At 36.7% G+C, this 13,166-nt stretch overlaps 1 long non-coding RNA gene across 3 annotated transcripts; it reads left to right on the top strand.

Annotated features, from left to right (window-relative positions):
- The first annotated feature begins 1,534 nt into the window (after positions 1–1,534).
- Positions 1,535–10,149, top strand: LOC132636058 (uncharacterized). Of its 3 annotated transcripts, XR_009580957.1 has the most exons (4): positions 1,535–2,020; positions 2,751–3,029; positions 3,722–3,809; positions 9,848–10,149. It is a non-coding gene; the product is annotated as an uncharacterized LOC132636058 (long non-coding RNA). The 3 variants fall into 3 exon arrangements; XR_009580956.1 differs by lacking the exon at positions 9,848–10,149 and having other exon boundaries at positions 1,537–2,020; positions 3,722–4,537; XR_009580955.1 differs by lacking the exon at positions 9,848–10,149 and having other exon boundaries at positions 1,543–2,020; positions 2,893–3,029; positions 3,722–4,537.
- Positions 10,150–13,166: the final 3,017 nt, after the last annotated feature.

Genomic DNA, 13,166 nt, shown 5'->3' with positions numbered 1-13,166 from the left:
GAAAACATACTTATCATACGCCATGCAAACTCCTACGAAGATATCGAAGCAATCCGAGCCTTTCTGTGAAAGTTACGGCGTTCATAGTTACGGAATTCTTTAAAACAAAACTTTTAGTGCAACATTGGAAATCAATTATTTCGAAAACATAAGGGTTCATATTTCATCACATCAAACCTACGAATGCCAAGGAATATATATGGAGATCATAACATACTCGGATTGCGGATTTAGAATTTCCTCGAGGCTCGTGACATATCCTATTTATAACTAAGACATGCCAAAAGAAAGAAGGTTGAGCTTTACCTACCTCGTACGCACTCCAAGCTAGCCCAACTCAAGCTAATCCCAACCTACGTCTCGGGCTCCCCAAGGTCTACAAATACGTCAACGAGTATTACACATTAGCCATCGGCACTAGGCAATTTATTCCAAACTAACACTTAATTCTACAGTAATTTGGGCAGCATTTCCCCTGTAAATAGGCCAACCCCGAGAATTTAACTCGGCCAGAATCAACAACAACAACAACAACAACAACAACAACAATAATCAACCTAGCAACCCCAATGACCAATCCAAAAGAAAACAACCTCCAAACCCGAGAACTGCACTACAACACACTCCTCATTTTCAAATCATGATTTGTATCAACAATCCACACTATAACGATAGCATTCTCATAAATGTACAACTTACATCAAACGCACAATAACCCTCAAACCATCCCATACAATTTCAACATCAATCTTGAGTCATTAAACGCTCATTTCCAAACTAGAATTCATAACGACAACAACTAAAACACTAAGCGATATTAATTCATCCTTTGCCACACATGGGAGGCTACACACGGCCACATACCCACATACACATTTAAATGGTTCTCATTTATTTCTTCACCCTACAACAATCAAACATGCTACATAGAATTAATTCATCACCTCAACACCACACAACATACACACACCTCATACTGCTAACACACCAAGCACACAACCCACTTCCAACATACCCTATCTCATGATTTTCATTCATTTTAGCATACTACAACATGCATACAACATTCACAACACATAAACAAGACCAAATCTTACCTTTCTTCTTCAACTCCACACTTTGCCTAGGGTTTGCGATCTACTAAACGGATGGCTTGATCGCTCCAACAACACTTCCACGTTACTTAGGGACCTTCAATTAGTGGATTTGCACCAAAGAAATATTTTTGGAATGGCTCAAATTGGATTTGGTTTTCTCTTGGCTTGGCCGAAAGTTTGTAGTTGTTGTTCTTCAACTTCTTGTTTTTTTTTGGCTAAGTATAAAATGAGAGAAGATGACTTAGAAGTCATCTTTTAAGTTCCCATACTAACTCTCCAAGTGTCCATGGCCCACACAAGTGTTGGACCATTTAAAATTGGCCACAAAGTGTGGGACTTCTTGCATGATTTTCAACTTCCAAATTTGTGACTTTTGGTCCCAACTTAGCGAAGGGACATAAAGCCGGTCGTTAGAAGTGACAAACAACGACCAATATATTTTTCGGTAGCTAAATATCAATTTTTATTATAACAATAGCGATGGGACCATATCCGGTTGATAAAACCCATTATATCCGATTGTTAATATTAACCCAATAAAAAACTAAGCGCCACCCTTTTGTGTTTTTCCCTCGTTTTTTCACCCACAACCGTTCCTGTTCTCTCAAAACCCTCACTATGAGCGCAAACTCAAAACCTAGCCACTATCCCCCTCCCCCTCTCGCTTCTCTGTCTCTCTGTGTATGTGTGTGAGAGAAACTCAATTTTCTCCGCCTCCATCTGCCGCATGGACTCTGTCCTAATAAATCAGCCATTAAAATTGTTAGGATTGAGACAATTGACTTGCTTGACTCGATGGAATGAGTGAACTTGCCGGGATCGTTATGGAATGAGTGAACTTGCCGGGATCGTGCTCAAGGAGGAGTAGCTGGTAATTATTGTTGCATCACTAGCCCACAGTCGCCATGTTAGTTCAAAACGAGGTAGGTTATAAGATGCCCTATGTCTCTTATATTGTTCTTAAGTATGATGAAAAATGTTTCCGTTAAATTTCTATTCGCTCTTAATGGTTGTGGTTCACCTTTGAGTACTTGGTGAACCATTTTGAATGAATTTTACATTTAAGCTTCTGGCAATGTTATTTCCTTTATAAAAGTTATGAATAGGGATTAATTCACTATAGATTGTGATCTGTTGTTTTATTTTATTTTGATGTCGTTTCTGAATTGTTTGAAGGTTGAAATGTCTAGTGATGACGACCCCCTCTCTCCACCCCCCCCCCCCCCCCCCCCCCCTCAGTAATGGAAATCATAAATGTAAGTGTTTGTCCCTCTTGTTTGAATATCTTCAAATTTCTGAGGGTTTGGTTTTAATTTAACATTGGAGAGTTCACTAGATTCATCACAAACATAGATTGGGATAAATCTTTCTTAAACTTGTTTTTTTTTTTTTTTAAATATTAACTGAAACTCGTCCGACCTAGAAGTGGGGATATGAATGACTACATTATAGGTACCTTTTGTAAGCACCAGTGCTTACTTAGACGCAAACCTTATTTGTTAAGACATTGCTATTTGAAGTTGGATTGCTTCTTAGTGTACACTTTAATAAATGGCTTTTAATGTAGTCTTCTTTTATGCCTAATTAGTGTTGTTTGTGAGTATTTCTTTATGGCCATAACAAGCTATTTCTCAATTCTAATTCTTTTTGCAGTTTGTTAGGCGCTTGAAAATGTGTGGAGATTATCATATTTATTATCGATCTATGATTACTTCTCCATTGAGGGTTGTGACTTAAACTTATACTCTTTTTTATAATGGCATAAAACTTAATTGTAGCTTCAAATATGATTCAGTTAAATAGGCATAGCTGCATGTAGCCTTATCAATCAAATATGCACCAGGAAGTTGACGGAGTTCTTATATATGATAGAATGCATATAAAGACATCACTTTTGCCATCTCTACCAGCATGAGTTACCAATATGACGAGGTTGGTTCTTTTCTTTTTGCCAAGTTTTTGGTTATTCAATTTTCTTTTACTGTGTTGGAGAATTTGTGGTCCTTTCTATGATGTCATGTTATTTAGGTAATTTTATAAGAGAAAAGACTACAAATAGTCTCTCAAGTTTAAATCTGTATTCAAAATGATCCTTTCTCTATAACATGGAACGCTAATAGTCCTCCAAGTATTTAAAGCTAGTACAGTTTTAATATTGGTCCAATCAATGGTTCCATTAAAAACAAATGTTACTCACCCTTATACTACTAACCCAGTTTCATTTTTCTCTGAATCTATAGATGCTCTATCTTTTTCCTCAAGTTCAGAATCTTGTTGAATCACTCTTTGTGTCTTGTTTATGTGCTGCAGTGACAGTGTTTCTGGATCTATTCCTTAAAGTTGACTTGGACCTTTTTTTCTTCTTTTACAAGTGCAGATAATGTTTGGTTCTACTTTTTCTTACTACTTTACAGTGGAGAGTTTAAACCTGAAACTGAACCTTGCAAGTTTAATTTTTTTCACGCCATTGAGAGTGATAAAAGATAATAGGTCCATATCTAATAAGTTCTATTTAGACTTAATAAATACATTATTTTAGGTATTTGGCCTGACATAATAGCTTTTCTATCATCATCTTTAAAGATATATTTCAACAATTTTTCTATGTATGCGTTTTCTATTAGGACACCTCTGGAACCAAACCAGCCAGCAGTGGATAGGACACAAGAAGCCTGTCAACCAACCAGAACTGCTTCGTGAATGTAAACTAAAGTGAGATGTTTATATCCTTTTCCATAATAGTCTGATTTGTCTTAGTTCCCTGTGTTGCCTTAGAAGAATGGCTTAAAATGAAATAGCAATAGTAGGTCTTTTGCTTCTTACTGAATAAATGAGACATTCTATTGTTGTTGATCTTCCATTCCCTTTGATATAGAGGCATAAAAGATACCTTTTAGAAAATATATCTGGAGGCATAACATACAGGTGATCGGCATGCTTGTAAAGGTTGGAATCTGAAAAATTCTTTGGAGAAGGTGTAAGTTTTGGGTGGCGGTGATTTAATGGTCTTAAAGTACTGAAATTTCTGATCTTCAACATTTGGTGTTCTAAACTGCTGGCATGACAGCATCTAGAGCAATTTTTGTTTATAATTTGCTCAACTTAATCTCTTTGCTTACGGAATAGATCTTTTCATATAAGTTGTAGGAAAGATTTAAAGATTTAGCAAATTATTGATTGAGAGAGTAAATGATGCTTCACATTTCGCTGTGGCCCATAACTAGCCATTAACTTTATCCTTTTTGAAGGCATAAAACGACTCTGAATCAATGAAGTGTAGAGTATGCTGCCATATGTTCTTTTTTTTTTAATTTTTTTTTTTTAATATTAATGTCACGATCCAACCAGAGGGCCATGACAGGTACCCAGTATTGGCTACCGAGCACCCTTTATCACACTATCTATCGTTTAACCTATACAATTAAAATCCCCAACATGCTCGCGATGAGATGGTCGCTAAACATCTTCACAAAACATGCATACGGGCATAAGCTCTCGAGATGTCAAAAGCGATATACAAAAATATACACTAAGGTGATCATGAGACGTCTATTACCCACACACACATATATATATACGAGCCTCTATCGGGAATACTGAATATTAGGGCGGGACAGGACCCCGCCATGCCCAAAACATGTACACAAAAGGATATACCAATATGTGTGGGTAATAGACGTCTCATGATCACCTTAGTGTATATTTTTGTATATCGCTTTTGACATCTCGAGAGCTTATGCCCGTATGCATGTTTTGTGAAGATGTTTAGCGACCATCTCATCGTGAGCATGTTGGGGATTTTAATTGTATAGGTTAAACGATAGATAGTGTGATAAGGGGTGCTCGGTAGCCAATACTGGGTACCTGTCCTGGCCCTCTGGTTGGGTCGTGACAAAAGTGGTATCAGAGCAATAATCATATCAAGTACCTTTCGAATATCGCTATGGATCAAATCAAAATAGAACTTTTGGAACCATATACACGTATCAAGACATAGCAGAACAAATCTTCGGAAGTCAAGAACGTTAGCCATCCTAGTGGCTCTAAGAATAGGATTTTCTTTGATATCATACATATACTTTGTCATGTTGGTTTCACAAAGATCATGCCAAAAGAAAGAAAGGGTAAGCCTTACATACCTTGCCCGCTTCCTAAGCTAATCCGAATTTAAATCCTTGGCTTCGCAAGATCTACAACAATATTAGTATATACCAAACATTAGCTATAGCTACTTGGAAGCCCAATTCTCAATCAACACTTTATTTACAGAAATTTCGGTAGCATTTCCCCTGTAAATACAACTATCCCTGAGAATCCAACCTGGCCTAATCATCAACAACAAATCCAAGAATTCAACTCGGCCAAATTATCAACAACAATACCAACAGTTATTCTAACAATATCCACAATCAATCCAAAACGCATACTAACATTAGCAACTTCTTTCTACAAACTTCGACGGTGTTTCATTTATGTTCAATTCACAATTGTCCACGTATTCAAGTACTAACCGAAACCACTCAAACAATATTCAAAATAATCCAACCAATATGCCATTCCACCCGAAACCTTCCAAATAGAACAAGAACAATACTAACACATTTCCTTCCTTCAAATTCATGAACCACATCAACAATTCACACACTAACAACATTATTTTCCATAATTGCAAGAAACTATATTCAAATTACATTGGCTTCTAAAACAACTCTCCAACACTTACAACTTCAACTAGAATCATCAAACTTTCATTATCAACATAGAATCCACAACAACAACAACCAAACACTAGATAAAATAATTGATTCATCATTCCTACACCTCACCATATCTACACGGACACACACTACATATACACGGCCACATATAACATCCATATTTTTATGAATTTCATCAACTTTTACATACTACAACACACATAATCATCCATAACATATAAGAAAGGGATTAAACCTTACCTTTTTCCCTTAACTTCTCACTTGGCTAGGATTTGTAGTTTGCAAGAATAAATGTTTTACTTGCTCCAATAACCACTTCGCTTTGCTAGGGACCTTTCAATTGGTTGCTTAGCTAGAAGAAAATAATTTTTGATCAATTTTTTTCCAAGGTTCTTGCTTGGTTGGGCATGGCCGAATGGCCTCTTATTTTTACCTTCTCTTTTTGGTTCTCCATGTTTCTTGAAATTTCTAGGGATAAAGATGAAAAATATGATGACTTAGTCATCTTTTATCTTATTCATCAAGCCTCCATGTGGGCCTAAGCCCACTCCATTTACACGGCCCACTTGGCCTATTATTTCAAGAATTTCAAGCTTTCCAAAATCAACTTTTAACCCCAAATTTTCCTTAAGATTTCCATAGGCCACCTTGTGAATTTTCCTTTTTACCCCTAACTTTACCTAATATTTCCACATCAAAAGTTTTTATACACAACTTGTGTATTAAACAAGATCAAAATATAGCCTTGTCCTTAACTTCTTGCAATTGTCTTGAATTATCCGAATGTACAAAATGCGGGATATAACAATTAAACTGTCCCTTGTTAGTAGGGGTGTCATATATCTTAAAAATAAGTACAAGAGGGGGGCTTGGCCTTACCCCTCAGAATACAACACAAAGATAAGTTTGGTGGTGACATTTTTTTATGGTTATTCTTTAATTAGTTACTTTTTAGTTTCTCTTTTCTACTTTAAGTAACTCTTGTTATTAAATGTCATCTATAAGAGAGCATCTACACGTTAAAAATTGTGTGTTGTTTTATCTTATTTATTGTGTTATCTGCTTGAGCGTTCTTCTAATTTTACCATGTCAAATTTATTTTCTGGATACAAAAGTAATACATCCACTGTCATGTATATAACCCATCCATTGGTAATTTTTTTTTAGAATTGGAGAACTGTAAAATGATGTCCAGTATCATTCAATTTATACCAGGTTCTACAATAATATGCCTTCTATATCAAAGCTGATTCTTTTAACATACTCATTAGCAGCAGTAACTCAGTTTTTGAATTCTAATAGTAGAGGTATTTGGTTTCCGATCTTCTGTGTAAGGAGTTCCTTGTCACGCCCCGAACCATGGCCTGGGCGTAACACGACACTCGGGCCTTGCTTGCACGTGTCCGAGCGAACCTCATGGCTTGCTTGTCAACATGGGCATCAAAACAATATAATCTATATGATGCAAATTAAATGAATATGAAAATTTAATTTTGCGGAATAAAGTCTTGAAATTATCTCGTAGCATGAAATATCATGAAAACATAACAGTCTGCAAACATGAAAGCATAACTGACTCTCTGGACTAACATCTGTCTATGAAACCTCTAAAACATGTTTGAATACTAGCTACCAGGGCATGGCCCTGGACTACCATAAACTGAATACTAATGCAGACTCCATGTTGAACCCCCAGAGGAGTGGGGCTCACCAATAAGCTGATAACTGAAGTGATCCTACTGCGCAGGTGTATGCTTCTGAAAACCGATATCTGCACCATGAAGTGCAGGCCCCAGGAAAAAGGGACGTTAGTACATGGTGAATAGTACTAGTATGTAAAACCAGCTGAAATGAAGAACATGGCACAACATAGGTATATGACATGAACTGAAACTAAATGTAACTTGAACAAGAGCATGAAACGTGAGTAAAGTCTGAAAACAAGAAATCAATGGAAATACATGTATGTAAAACTGCTTGTAACGTGGGGAACGCTATAGTATAACCGACAACATGATCTGGTACTTGCGTCCTACCAGCAGAACACTCACACCTTGCAAGGGATATGAGATTTAAGTAATAATAAGCATGTAAGGATCCAAACTGCATAATGAAAGTGTTGCCTCCTTGCTGACAACCCTTATCCTACGGTGGCAACGTAGATTCAGGCTATCTGAGCCTTCTCGGTTAGCTAAGCAATTCCCAAAAACATGAACATGATATAGTTGGCTAAGAAGCCCATGATTTTCGTGAAATAACTTGTAATCATGATTTCACGAAATAACTTGTAACATGGTTTCATGAAATATCTTGTAATATGGTTTCTTGAGATAAGTTGTCAAAGTCTTGCAAACATGTTCTTGATTCATGAGTAATAACAATAGTTCATAATTATATATATAATTGACTTGAAAACATGCTTGTAACTTGCTAGATAAAATCATAAAGTTTCATATAAACATAATGAGAACACATGAGGAAGAATTCATGATTCATGGATTAAGCTAGGGTTCCTAATAACCGTAATGGAAGATTAGGAATACAATAACGAATATAGATACAAAATTCATGTACATAAATACATAAATACGGGCTACCAATATGTTGGGTTTAGTGCCCTAGGATTTGAACTTCATGAATATCAAGAAACGGAGCATGGGGAAGAACGTAGAGATTACCACATGTGGATGGAAGTTCTACATACCTTAATTGCTCCAAAACTTGAATTAAAGACTTGAGTTTTGGAGAAGATTTCCTAAATCTTGATTCTTGAACCTTGAGATGGGTTTTCTTGAAAACCCTAGATTAGGAACAATAATTTCTTGCTTAGATTATTAGAATATATGTTAGAATTGAGTTGGAAGGGTTTGGATTGACTTACCTTGATGTTTTGGATTGTTGCTAGGGCTTGGAATTGTGAATAATGAAATAAAAGAACTCAAGGCTTGAATTTATACAAAAGTGGGGCGGAAGTTATATGGACGTATTATACGGTCCGTATAAAGTTATACGGCCCGTATAATATGACCATATTTCATCATGGCTGAACAGAACGTCGATTTGGAGAGTCATGAAGTATGGACGACTTATACGGTCCGTATAAAATTATATGGGCCGTATAAGTAGTTCGTATAACATGACCAGTGAACGGACTGCTCTGTACTCCTTCAGTAAAATGGCCATAACGTTTTGTACAGATGTCCCCTTGACCCCCATAATATATCATTGGAAAGGTATTTCAAAGGGCTAAAACTTTCATTCAGGAAGTTTTCTCAAATTCCAAATTAATAAAGGGGTTATAGTCGTAGGAAGTAAGACCTTCTACAAACTCACTTGCAAACATGCCCCGTAGAGTGGCTTCCAACTTTGCTTTGCCTAAAGACATTTCTTATGACTTGATTAGTTTTCCAAACACTTCCTACAACCCTCATATTGGTTCCATTATATTATCATCTTATGAGTCAAACCTTCGCCCGAAGCTACGAGGTGTTACATTCCTCTAGTAGTTTTTTGGAAATATTGAAAATAATTGATAAAATATGTTTCATTGTTTTATAATCTTCCCTTTTCCTTTTAATCCAAGGCTTCAGAATCTGTGATGAGAAACCCATCCATTGTAACTGTTTTAAGTTGATGTACTAACTAAAATTTTATGATTTCTTGCTATGTGAAGATAATGAGTATGGATAAGGTAGAAGGGTCATGATTGTTTCATTTATGAAATAAAAAAACAGATGTCATGATATCTTTGTTACTAGACCTACATGAAAAGTGGTTTAGGAGGTTTTTTCATTAGATGTTCTAGTTTTATGGAATAAAGTATATGTATGAGGTTTCATGCTTGGTACTAAAATCAGGAAATCAATCTGGATTCTTTTTAATAGAGGAAAATCAATATTGCATTAGAATTTCGATACTTTAGAGCTTGAGCTTTACGAGATAGAGAATCATTTTCTCTTGGCATGAACATGCTCTTGCCTAGCTATTAGGAGTTTTGTTATTATACTGAGATGACCTTTCTTCTTTTAACAGTTGAAGAATTACAGTCTACAAGCTGGAGTCTGAAGAACCCCACCACCCTTGAAGAAAGTGCAGAACAATGGAAGCAATTGGAGATGTTAAAGAATAACTTGAAGCACATGAGAGACCTACTTAGATTTTGTCACAATCTGTTTAGACATGTCACATGTGTAGAAACTACAATTTAAATCTATTGTTGGAGTTGAGAAAATATAATTTCATGTAGTCTGAATGTGTATAATTTTTTTTAGTAATGTGATGATTTAATTCCTTTTAAATTGTCTAGTAATCTTATTAAAACCACCTGTAAACAATTGCATTGTTAGGAGGGAATGTTCTCAATGACCAAAGTAGTTGTTTTTAATAGTTTTAATAACCGAAGTAGCAATTAGCGAGGGGACAATTATGTCGCTAAAGGATCTTTAACGACCGGACTTGAAATCCGGTCGTTAACTTTTAACGTCGAGGCTTTTAACAACGGGTGACGACCAGATTTCTACCGGTGGTTATTGACTTATAGCGACTGGATTTAGACACTTAACGACGGGATTTCCTGTTACACCTCAAAAATTTTTTCGTTAATGCACGGTGAATAGACTAACGAAGGGCACGAAGTATACGATATTTCAATAAGTAAGGAATAGCCTTTGGTGACCCTAATTGAGATTTCAAAGACATCCGAAGTAAGAGAAGAATGTTTGCCAAGGAAGGCAAGGTATACGTTATGTATCGGAAAGTATCTACGAGTACCGAATTAATGATGACTTAATGATGCTTTGGAGAAGATTTATAACGTCACTTAGATTGTTAATGAGGTGTAAAACAAGTGTTAAGAAGGTTCCATAAGGATTGGAGATCAAACGAGTCGACGAGATCGAGTTCGGAAAAGCTGGGCATTATACGGCCCAACATACTGGCTGTATAAAATATACTGGCCGTATGTTAGGCCGTATATTCATCCCAGATTGGCAGCCTTCACTGGACCAAAAGTACGGCCAAACATACGGTCAGTATAAATTATACGGACCGCATATTGGTCCGTGAAATCAAAGCGGGACAAATTGTGAATTATTAATAAGGGGACAAAGTTCATTTCATTTCATTTCATCTTCACTCCCCTTCTCTCTAGAACTCTCTAGAACATTTCCCCACACCCCTCCCACAAGAATTCAAGAGATGTTAATGATCAACTTCATCAAACCAAGAGAATCAAGTGTAAGAAACTCATTAAAGTTCATCCAAGACAAGAAATCCAAGTGGAAGTGGAACTAGGGTTTTGCTCAAGTGAAGTGTTTCCACCCAAAGTCCATTCCTACACCATCTAAGGTAAGATTTATGGTCTTTCCATCTTGTTTAAGGTATTGAGAGGTTGAAAGACTTGGATTGTAGAAGGAGATAGAAAATGGGTCATGAATGTGAGAATAGTGATATTTTTGAGTAGTAGCTTGGATTGAGTCATGATTCTTGATATGTTGTGATTATGATTATGTTATAAATGGCGTTAAAAACATAGGATAGACATCGTATTTGAGTGAATGTAATAGTGTGTCATGACCATGAATATGGATGATTTGAAGTGGATTGAGAAATATGGATAATGTAGGTGAATGAAGAGTATTGTTATTATGTTGTGAATGTTATTATAGATGTTTGGGAGTTGATATATGATATGGGGGAAGTTGTATAAATAAAGGAGATGATTCCCTATTTTCTCTAGATTTAGTCAAGTGCTATCGATTGTCTAATGTTAGTATAAACTCTAATGAAGGTAGAAACGTGAGCATTGAAGGAGAACGTTCAAGCGATAGAATAGCTGAACGAAAAGGTATGTAAGGCTAACCCTTCTTTCAATAAGGCATGGTTCCTTGGCCATATATCTATTCTTTCATGAGCCTATGATGTTCTCCAAATGATTCTATCTTTGAAAACTACTAAAGCTCATGATTCTCGTTATGTTACGATTCTATGAAATTCCTTATATGATGAGTGATCCTCTAAGGATAGATGCAATGAAACGATGATTGTAATGATGTCAAAGATGCTTATGAGGTCTTATGTATATGTGTTTATGTATGAATATTATGTAACACTGAGCTTATATGGCCGTGTATGATATGTATCGGGCGCGCACCACTGCAGTTGGGTACGGACAACCCTGAGCCTTGGTAGGGCTAGGTATGTAGAAATCACCGAGCGTTGCCATGGCCGGGTATATGAAACACCGATCCTTCATGGTCGGGTATGCTATGAATATAAATATGTATATGAATATGAAAATAAATACGAATACGAATACGGATACGGATAAGGATGTATGTGCACAATCATGTATTAGAAATGAAAGGTCTCTATGAAAAGCAAGTAAGTGTTTATGACGATGGTTCTACTACCTCCCATCTTATGTTGCTTCTTACGTTGTCTCTTATGGTTCTATAATGATGTTTATTATGCTTTACATACTCAGTACATTCTTCGTACTGACGTCCTTTTGTTTGTGGACGCTGCGTCATGCCCGCAGGTGGCCAGGGAGACAGGCTTGATCCATAGCTTTATTACTCAGGGACTACGTAGTGGAGCTCTATTTCATTCGGAGCTACAACTTTTGGTATCTATTCTTTTGTGTACATACTTATGGGCATGGCGGGGTCCTGTCCCGCCTATATGTTGTGACGTACTCTCCTTAGAGGCTCGTAGACATGTGTATATGGTTAGATGTATTTATCCTTGTCGGCTTATATTTTGGATATCATTTTGTTAGCCTCATCGGCTTATGTACATTGATATGGGCATAGTTGTTGATGGTGATATAAATGTATTGTTTCCCAATGGGATTAGTATGAATGATGGATAGAAAGTATGATTTAGCTATGTGGCGCACCTAGATATGAAAGTGAATGTATGATAAGAGGTACCCGAGTGGGTTAGCACCGGGTACCCGTCATGGCCCTCCGGTTGGGTTGTGACAAAAGTGGTATCAGAGCAGTTATGTCCTAGGGTGTGTCTACGAGCCGTGTCCAGTAGAGTCTTGGTTATGGGTGTGTTGTGCGCCACACTTATAAACAAGAGGCTGCAGGCATTTTAGGAATGAATGACCTTCTTTCTTCAAAAGATCGTGCGATAGAGCTATGATATAAGTATTCCTCTTTTCCTTAACTGTGTATTGTGTATTTCAGAAATGCCTATGAAGAAAAAGGCTACGGAAGTCCAAAAGGGCAAGACAGTGGCAGGAAAGCCGACTGAAAAAGCACCGCCAATGGTTGTAGAGGAAAGTGAGTCCCAGAATGCCGCTCAATCTCAGTCCTCTCATTCAGTGCCTATTTCTGAGGATCAT

The sequence above is a fragment of the Lycium barbarum genome, chromosome 4 (assembly GCF_019175385.1).
Source record: "Lycium barbarum isolate Lr01 chromosome 4, ASM1917538v2, whole genome shotgun sequence".
Classification (NCBI taxonomy): domain Eukaryota; kingdom Viridiplantae; phylum Streptophyta; class Magnoliopsida; order Solanales; family Solanaceae; genus Lycium; species Lycium barbarum.
The sequence above is the reverse complement of the archived record's forward strand: the minus strand, read 5'-3'. Positions and strand labels throughout refer to the sequence as shown.